Source organism: Ascaphus truei, chromosome 1 (assembly GCF_040206685.1).
Source record: "Ascaphus truei isolate aAscTru1 chromosome 1, aAscTru1.hap1, whole genome shotgun sequence".
Lineage (NCBI taxonomy): Eukaryota > Metazoa > Chordata > Amphibia > Anura > Ascaphidae > Ascaphus > Ascaphus truei.
Window position 1 is genome coordinate 57,548,165 of NC_134483.1, and position 9,870 is coordinate 57,558,034.

A 9,870-nucleotide genomic window follows, 5' to 3' on the forward strand; every position below is an offset into this window, starting at 1 on the left:
CATCACTCCCCTGCACCTCACTCCCCTGCACCTCACTCTCCTGCACCTCACTCTCCTGCACCTCACTCTCCTGCACCTCACTCCCCTGCACCTCACCCCCTTCACATCACCCCCCCTGCACCTCACCTCGCCCCCCTGCACCTCACTCCCCTGCACCTCACCCCCCTGCACCTCACATCACCCCCCTGCACCTCACATCACCCCCTGCACCTCACATCACTCCCCTGCACCTCACATCACCCCCCTGCACATATCCCCCCCTTGCACATCACATCACCCCCCTGCACATATCCCCCTGCACCTCACCTCAATCCCCTGCACATATCCCCCCCTGCACATATCCCCCCCTTGCACATCACATCACCCCCCTGCACATATCCCCCTGCACCTCACCTCACCTCAATCCCCTGCACATATCCCCCTGCACCTCACCTCAATCCCCTGCACCTCCTCACCTCACATCAGCCCCTGCATCTCTCCTAAATCTCACCTCAGATCACGGCAGGACTGCGCGCGCTCGCAAGCAGCGGGCACCGGAAGTGCCGCACTACAAGAGCATGCAGTCTTGAGAGCGGGCTGGGGGGAGGAGGGGGAGAGCGGGCTCGGCTCACGGGGGGAGGGAGAGGACTCGGCTCGCGGGGTGAGGGAGAGCGGACTCGGAAGGAGGAGGAGGGGGGGGGAAACAGCAGCCGCCGCGGGCCGCACAGTGAGTGCCGGCGGGCCGCATTCGGCCCGGGGGCCGCGTGTTGTGCAGGCCTGCTGTACAGAATATATGTAGAAAAAATTCAAGCACTCATAGGACTTTAAAAAAAAAGCAAAATAGTTATTTATTTCATCAATGTTTCTCAAGAAAGCCGTATAAGCCAAAACGTTGATTAAATAAATACAGGGTAACTATTTTGCATTTTTTTCAAGTCCTGTGCAGTACCTGAATTTTTTTCTACTTTTTGACCATCCAATTCAGTTTCAGGTGCATCCAGGCTGGCTATTCTGGCTGTGTGTGTCGCAGACTATATACTCTATACATATATAAATATATATACATACACACACACTATTCATATAGTGTGTGTATATATTATACACGTGTGTGTGTTTGTATATATATATATATGTAGCCTAGTGCCCCTGGCTATGGGTTTCCTGGCCCTGCTAAGTGCAGGCAGTATCAGGGTTAAATCCCTCCACATATCCAGGATGTGAGTCCATTGCACACTAGCAAAATTGTTGCCACAACCAGCTGCAGGCTGGATGGCAGTTGGTAGTGTAATGCCTGGAGGGGGGGATGTTAATGGGTGACACCGGGACCTCCTCCAACACCTGCCCAGTTTGGGGCCTTGTCAATAACCCCTCCCTAGGTATATAAGAGACTCCTAACCCAAATTTAGCAAGACGATTCCTGGGTGAAGCCTGCTCCCCAGTGAGTGAGGCGGGTTTTGCCTTACCCCATCAGGGGGTAATGGGGTGGCGACTAGCCTCAGGGGCCTCCAGCCTTGGGGGGCCTAGTCAGAGACTGACCATGATGCAAGATGTGAGGGAAGATATTATGTGATGGTCATATGAGAAGTAGCTCTTTTGGTGAATGGTTCCATATCTCTGTATTATTAATGGAAAAGGGGGTCCCTGCAGGGGATACTACCTGCCCCCGGCGGCTTCACTGCAGGATGGAGGCGCTGCACCGAGGAAGTACTGATATGTCCTGTTGCTATTCCCACTACCACCGCGGAGACTCAGGCTTCCTGGCTTACAGCAGGTGAGCTAACCAGCACCAGAGTACATGTAAAAGGCAGATCTCCCATGAGACGTGGGGACAGGGTGTTGCACATTTATACACACACATAAAATGTACTGTACACTATGCACAAATACACACATCTATACACACATACATCCATTTATACACACACACACATCATATATGTACATACATGACACACCATACAAATGTACATTTACCATTGCCAGCACACTGTAGAGGAGCCAGCCCGGGAGAGGAGGAGCTGTGAAGTGAGTGCTGCAGCACCACCTATGGGCAGGAGTCAGTGAGCTGACGCACAAATATAATTCTCTCCTATCTCCCACCAGCCCAAATATTTAATTCTGATTGTCCGGGTGGGGCAATTTCCCCCTGATCAGCCCGCCCCTGCCCCCCCCCCCCCACCTCCCACTCTTTATGTCCATTTTAATGCATTTTAATGTATTACGTTTCCTTGGGTTTCTATAGCAGTCATTTAGAAAGGCACAGCACTTCCTCTTTGTACTGTGAACCTGAGGAAGCAGGGCCGTCACCGTTCGATCACGAGAGAACTAATCAATCGGCAGCCTAGATAATTACACAGGGGTGCCCAAAAATATAAAATACACAGGAACCAGCCAGAATTTTTAGGAGCTCGCGTTTTGTTAGGCGGGCTGGGGGTAGAAGACTGTTCCGGCTACCCCCTCCTATCAGCAGCTAGACAGTGACACAGAAACATACTATCTCACATAGACACACACACAGACACTCCTCCCTCAGTGTGCATTTAGAGCATGGGCAGGGAAAGTACAGGAGGGCTCCGACTAACTCTACCCACTCTCCCTCCCCCCCTGACTAGGTCCACCCACAGCCCTTGAGCAGCCTCTGCCTCCTGCTCTGTGATGAGGGTCCCCCCTCTCTCCTCACTGAGCGGTGCTGACCTGTCAATCACCGCCACTGCCGGTCCCAGTGCATCGATCCGACTTTGATCTTGCTGGGGACCACTTTCGCCAATGGCAATAGTGATTGACAGATCAGTCATAGGCACCAGGGGGCGGAGGGGGGGGAGGGGGTTTAGGCATCTGAAATGTTTCCATCCCTGTATTACATTGCCTTAAATGCAAGGAACTGCTGCATTCATTTTTTTAATGGCAAAAGGCCCCTTTAAGCAGAAAGTTTATGACAATACTAAAGGTTGGAGTTGCAATTTGTACCAAGTAGTTGGCTAAAATAATATACGTTGAATAGAAAGACATGCAGCTCTTTGCCAGACTGGAGTAGTTAGGTGACGATAGAACCTACAGTAGGATAGGATAGAACCTACAGTATTTTTTGTATGTAGAAAATAAAAGGTTATACTGACATCCAGTTATTTGTTTTAGCATTTTTGTGACACATTAATTTTGTATTTAGAAAGGGGCATACTGTTTGAACCAGCAGAAGATACAACCTTCAAATGGTTGAGTAAAGATGACATCTTAATTAATTAATTTTCACATTCGTTTAGAGTCAAATTCCGCTCAGTTACCTGAGTGATTCTGGATGGTATGAAGGTACAGTACAAGTCAAGCATTTGTTGGTCCCTTTTAACACATTTTATAAGTCATGTACAGATGCATGGAAGATTTTCATAAAAACAATCACATAAGCAGGGGCGCAAAAAGTAATCGTGGGGCCCAGGACAAACATTTTAAGCAGCCCCTCCCCCCCCCCCTTGTGTCGGCGGTATTGTGAGCCGCCCTACTATTTCACAGCTCACGAACCTCCTCTCTCCCCCCCCCTCTTCCCATGTATTTCTCTCTCTTCTGTCTCACCCCCTCTCACTCTCACACCTCGCATGTATTTCTCTCCCCGCGTCTCACTCTTACTCCCTCTTTTCCTCACTCACCCCCTCTCTCCTCTCCCTCCGTCAATTACCCCACGCTCACTCATTCCCTCACACAATTCCCCCCACAAGATATATACCAAAAAACTTCCCACCCCCAAATACATACAAAAAAATCCCCACCCCCAAATATATTCAACCTCCCCCACCCCTCCAAATGCATACACAAAACCCACCTATCCAATACATTAAAAAAAAATACATACAACCCCATATATATATATATATAAAATGTATGTATGTGTATATATGTATATATATATAGGCATACATACTGTATGTATACATATATATACATATATATCTATACATACAGTATGTATGCCTATATATATACATATATACGCATACATACATTATATATATATATATATATATATACACACACGTCATATATAAAAAAAACCTCCCCAGTACATATAAAAAATACTCCAACCCATATAAAAATACCCCCAAGACCCCCAATACATATAAGAATTCCCCCAAGCCCCCAATACATGTAAAAATTCCCCAAGCCCCCAATACATACACTATATAAATTCCCCCAAGCTCCCAATACATATAAAAAGACCCCCAACCCCAAACATAATATAAAAAAGACCCCCACCCCCAATACATATTTAAAAGACCCCCACCTCCCAAATACATATGTTAAAAAAGCCACCCCCAATACATATAAAAAAAGACTCCCATCCCCCAATACATATTAAAAAGACTCCCACAATACATATAAAAAAAAAGACTTTCCTTGTGGATGATCAGGCCAAGTCCAGTGGGTGTGGGATCCCGGCGGCCAGCACTGCAAGTTGGGCTCGACCTCTGGTCAGGCCCAGCTGCCGGTGATCTCACGGTCGGACCCCGACTCTCCCCTCAGCAGCAGCATGCATGCCTCTATCCCTCTGTCCCACGCCGAGCTTCCGACAGGCCTCCCTCTCATGCCATCACAAGCCAGAAGCAGAGAGCACTGGCAAGAGGTCGGGCCCAATTTCCAGTGCCGGCCGGCCAGGACCCCCGACTCACCGGGCCCAGGACACCAACCCCGGCAGACCCACCCTGTTGGCGGCCCTGCACATAAGCATGTTATGTTGCCTATACTACAGTGTCCCTGTGAATTGCTTTATTGTAATAACATTCTGAGCCTATTATAAGAAAAGCAGTTGTATTGACCAAATATTTGGGGGGAAATCACAATAACATTGAATTGTTACGCTCATGTGAATGTGTGCACTGTGTATAGAATATAATATCAGAATAATATAAATTAATTTAATCTGGCATTACCCACAACCACTGAATTGGATATTTAACACTTGCAGTAATTTTAATTTCCTTATAGTTTTACATTTCTTAATATTTTATCATTTACCAAAGTGAAATGCTCTGAAATGAACACTGCAATTATAACGAGAATTATAAGGTGCATATGACTGAATGAAAATGAATCAAAACAAACTGAAGTGCATTAAAAGGAGCTGTCGACCACCAACCTCCCTTTTTTGACTGGGGGTCCCTACAGCTGAACCATGTTAATTTTAACCCCGGATTGATGGATTGCGTTTTAGAATATTATTGATGAATTGGAATTTGGGGCACAAATTGCAAACTTCAAAGTCTGACATTTCTATTTGCTTCGGACTGAAATGTAAAGTTTGTTACACACAACACAGATGTGTTACACAGTGTGCTTTACACCACTTTAAACTGAGCTGGGATTTTTGAAACACAGAAAACGAAAAATAAAAATGATGTCAGAAGATGCAAAAATGGATACATAAGATAAGTGTCTAGAAACGCATCCCTAACTCCTCCTATTATTTTACTGGACCACCCTAGAGGCTCTCTCACTCATATAGGCAGAGGAGAACTACTTTGTACCTTATATTGATTATCTAATGTTGGCATCAAAGAGACATAGTTACCCTGAGGGTCTCAATTAAATGCCGCAATGCAGTCACACTCGTAAGCAGCACCTGGTGTTGAATAAATATATCTTTATGACTTCTGAAAGCAAAGTTCACTTGATTTACTGCATGCTCATTCACTTATAGTTTTACTCAAACTGCGCTTTTCACATGACAGAATGAAAGCCAGATAAACAAATTATGAAATGTAAATTACTTCAAGGTCTAAGACATTGTGGCAAACCGGTTTCTACTTACTTGTTTGAAGTATTTATATTTTTTTACAATCTTGCAGACTACGCCTAAACTCTCTTGGACCTTTCAAAGTGGGAGAAAGTTCTTCTGGGAATCTCTGCTGCCTGGGATACAACAATATGGCTAATAAACCCATGAAGATTAAGCTTTAATTCAAGAATCATGAGGAATGAAGATGACAGGCAGGGGTCTCTGTAGGAGGAAATAGCCATCATAGAGAAAGCCCTGATAGATTTACAGTACAGTCACTAAATCTAACTATCAGTCAGGATTTTGATATTTTCATCTGTGGAGAACTCTTGTGGTGTTCCATTGGAAGATGACAGCAACAAAAAAAAACAAATCTACACTTCTCCATTACTTAGTACTTTATTAAAAACTTTGTTAAACAAAATGTAACATAAAATAATGAGAAACAGGAGAAAGAGAATGGAATTACTTATACTAGATACATGCACACTCCCTTTAAAAATATATATATATATATATACATACCAAATATATATATACTATATATATGTATGTATATATATATATATATATATATATATATATATATATTCAATAAAGAATATCACTTGTGAGCACATTCACATGTCTTAGCCAGGTCTTCCCCCCCCCCCCGCCCCCCCCCCCCAATCGCAGATTATACTGTGTGGGGGTGCAGGGAACATACAGTGTTACTCGGTGTTTGGTGCTATACCTGTTGACTCACAGGAGGGCTGAGCTTCCGCCACGGGGAACCTGGGGCAATTACAATACTATGGACAACCACTTACTCGGTACAGCACCTCCACCTGCGATGGCTCCCACCAGAGGGGGAGTGGTTCCTCGCAGGACAATCAATAATACCATACACAGCATGTATATTAACCATAACCTTTTACTAACAAGCAAGCAACCATATCACATCAATACCTTAATAACCTGTGTCCCTCTCTAGAGGAGACACCTACTGCGTCGCGCAGGACGCTTCCCCAACACCAGGTGATCCCACCCAGTGTCCAAAGAACCCCACCCAATGTCCCGCACTCTTGCAGAGAGAGTCAATGGGTGACTGCGCAGTCACTATTTATACTAAGGGCCCGTTGGTGCACTTGTGTATTAGATAGTACCTGCCGAGCACTCCCGTGCTCGGATCTCCAACTGGCTTCACAAAGGATCAGTCGTGTGATGGTTCCGTCTGATCCCCAACCGGACTCCTTGCACGCAGACCGCCAGGGCGGTCCCAACCTGGAAACAGTCTCTTAGGACCCCAACTTGGATCCGAACCTCTTAGCAGGAACCGCAACGTCCGCTGTGTCCCTATCTAATCTACCCTACTGTGACAGGATCCCTAAAATAGGACCTGTCCCTACAGCACTAAGTGACACGCGCTATACTATAGGCCGTCCCTACAGCACAGCAACCTGAAATGGCTTTGGGGGAAACTCCTAGGGGCCTATAGCGGTAGCCTATCTTATGCAGGGGTCCTTGACCCCCTGCACCCGCACTACCTCCTCCCGAACTACCCAAGTCCCCTCAGCCTCACTATTACCTAACGGGTCCCAGCGCCTACAGCAGCAAGCTGTAGCTCACTGGAGGCTGGCAGCCAACGTGCTGCGCAACAAGGTGCCTGCCTGTCAGACCTCACAGCACTGACAGCCGTGACTCTGACAATGCAGCACTACACTAAGGGCAGCGTCCCTATCTTGGGCCTCCCTCAGCACTTACCCACTAACCTAGTGGGGAGTTGGGGCCTACCTGGGGTGTGGGTACCTATATGGGTGCAGGAGCTGCACTCGCTCCCCGCACCCTTCCTTCCCTCACAGCTCCCTGACTCCAACTGACAAACCTGAGTGACAGTGTCCCTTAACCTAGGGCAATCCCTGTCAACACTCACTACATTGGGGTAACTCAGAGCTATCTCGGGCCCTGGGGGTGCTGGCCTAGTACAGGGAGTCCATGACTCCTGTACCCTACCTCCTTCCCTGGGCTGCTCCTGTCTCTGACTGCCTAACGTGGGCTCATTGCGCGAATTGTATCCACTTGCCTCTGCAGACTTCCTAAGCCCTATTGGCTCCCTGGTATCACGTGGGGCACGCAAAGGCTCATGGGACACGTAGTCCCAGCTTACAGCCTCCCCTGGTAGGCTATGGCTTCGCGGGCTTTTCCTCCTCTCTTCTGCGCATGCGCGAGCTGTCAGGAGTTCCCTCAACATTTCCCTGCCTAGCCTCACGCTCGTGCGACTCCTACCTAACTCTGGGGCCCTACCTGCGCATGCGCGACCACTGCGCATGTGCGAGCTAAAGGCTAATGGCGACGCCCTCTCCGCCCGGCTCCAAGAGCGCCGGGATCCCCGTGACGCGCGTGCGGCCTTGGCAACTGGCCGCACGTGTCTCCGGCAACCCCCGAGCCGGGACCTGACCGCCCTCACCTCCCGTAGCGCCCGACGGGGCCGCCATTGGACTCGGCGGCACCCGCGATCGGCAGAGAGGTGAGGGGGTTGCTGGCACTCTGGGGAGACCGGGGAGACCTGCTCCCCCTGGTGAAAAATCCAACGCCCTCGCTTGGAGAACGACATAATCATGCACAAACATTATATAATAAAAATGCAGTACATCGAATATACAACACATCACATGAGCTTGGTATGGCTTGGCATCCCACACAACACCCACAATACCACCCGAGGCTAGCTGAGACCATTTGTGGGGTGCCCCTAACTGATCAGGTGAGGGTACCTCACTTTTGCGTCCGTGAGCCTCCCCCAGAAAACTCTCTCGGAGAGCACACTCTGGGATGACAGTCACCGGTTCTTCACTACTTCCTCCCCCTGGTGGAAGGAGTAGCACAGTGTCCTTTAACCAGGCCTTTACCCGGCCATCCGCGGCATGGATGCGGTAGACCAGGAGGCCAGGACCTTTCCCGCGGTCCACTACATGGTGAATGGAGCGTTCCTTTTTGGGCTCCAAGGAGAAAATATTCACTAAATCCTTCTCTACACAGTCCTTGTCCCTACGTACTGGCGAGGCTTCCACTGGGAAACGAGAATTGGGCCATGTCTCCTTCGGCAAAGTCTCTATTTCACCTGGCAAGGGGTAAAGGGTAGATACCTTACCACTGCGGTGATTCACGGTGGCCAACAGGTCCTCGGGGACGCTGTCAGTTCCCACCTCAACTGTCTTGGGACCTGCTCACAACACTTCTGGGACAGTCCACTCACTGACTCGAAACTCGGGAGCGTTGGATCCCAGTCCTGGGACCATTTGGGTCGGAGCGCACGGGCTCATACTCCATTCAGAAGCCGTAACTCTGGCCTTTTTCACGGCCACCTCCATCGGAGCCTGTGGGGAGCAAGGGGGTTCCTTACCACTCTGCTGGCTTGCGATGGGTTTCTCTTCATCTGAAACGATAGGCGGTGGGTACTGGTCCACTCGCACGGCGGGACAGCTATCTTCTAGGGGGGACACATCCGCCAGGACGCGATGTCGAGTGGAGCCATTCACCCGGGTGTCCAGACTTAAGAAGCTATCGTGCTCCGCGGTCACCTGGAGGCTCACACCCCACACCCCTGGGGCAGTCAACTCACCCTTGTCTTCGTTAGGTACTGGTCCCAAGCCTAGGACCGAAGGTACCATTGGATTAGGCCGGACTGGCCGTTGTAAGGCACACGGGCCCACAGCAGGGTCCGCCACATCTGGATACACCTCCTCTAGGGCACACGGGCCCACAGCAGGCTCTGTATCCGCCGAGATAGTTGGCTCGATGACTTCACTACAGTGGTCCACCGGCAGGCGTATCACCACAAGTGATTGGTCGCTGGACTCATTACAAGAAGGTGGGGGTATATACACCTTACCCTGTGATTCCTCCGTCTCCTCTGTATCACCGCTGGGGTGGTTCGCCGGTAGGCACACCGCCACCGATGGGACTTCAACCTCTTCCCTTGAGGATATCACGATAGGATCCTCCGCCCAGGAGTCACCGGGGTCTTCTGCGATACAGCCAGTGGATATTGGTACGAAGCTGGCGTGCTCTGGTACCTCCACTGCGGTCGCGCTCTTCTCCTCCATTGGTTTGCTCGGCTCCATAGCTGGCTGGACTGGGTTCTG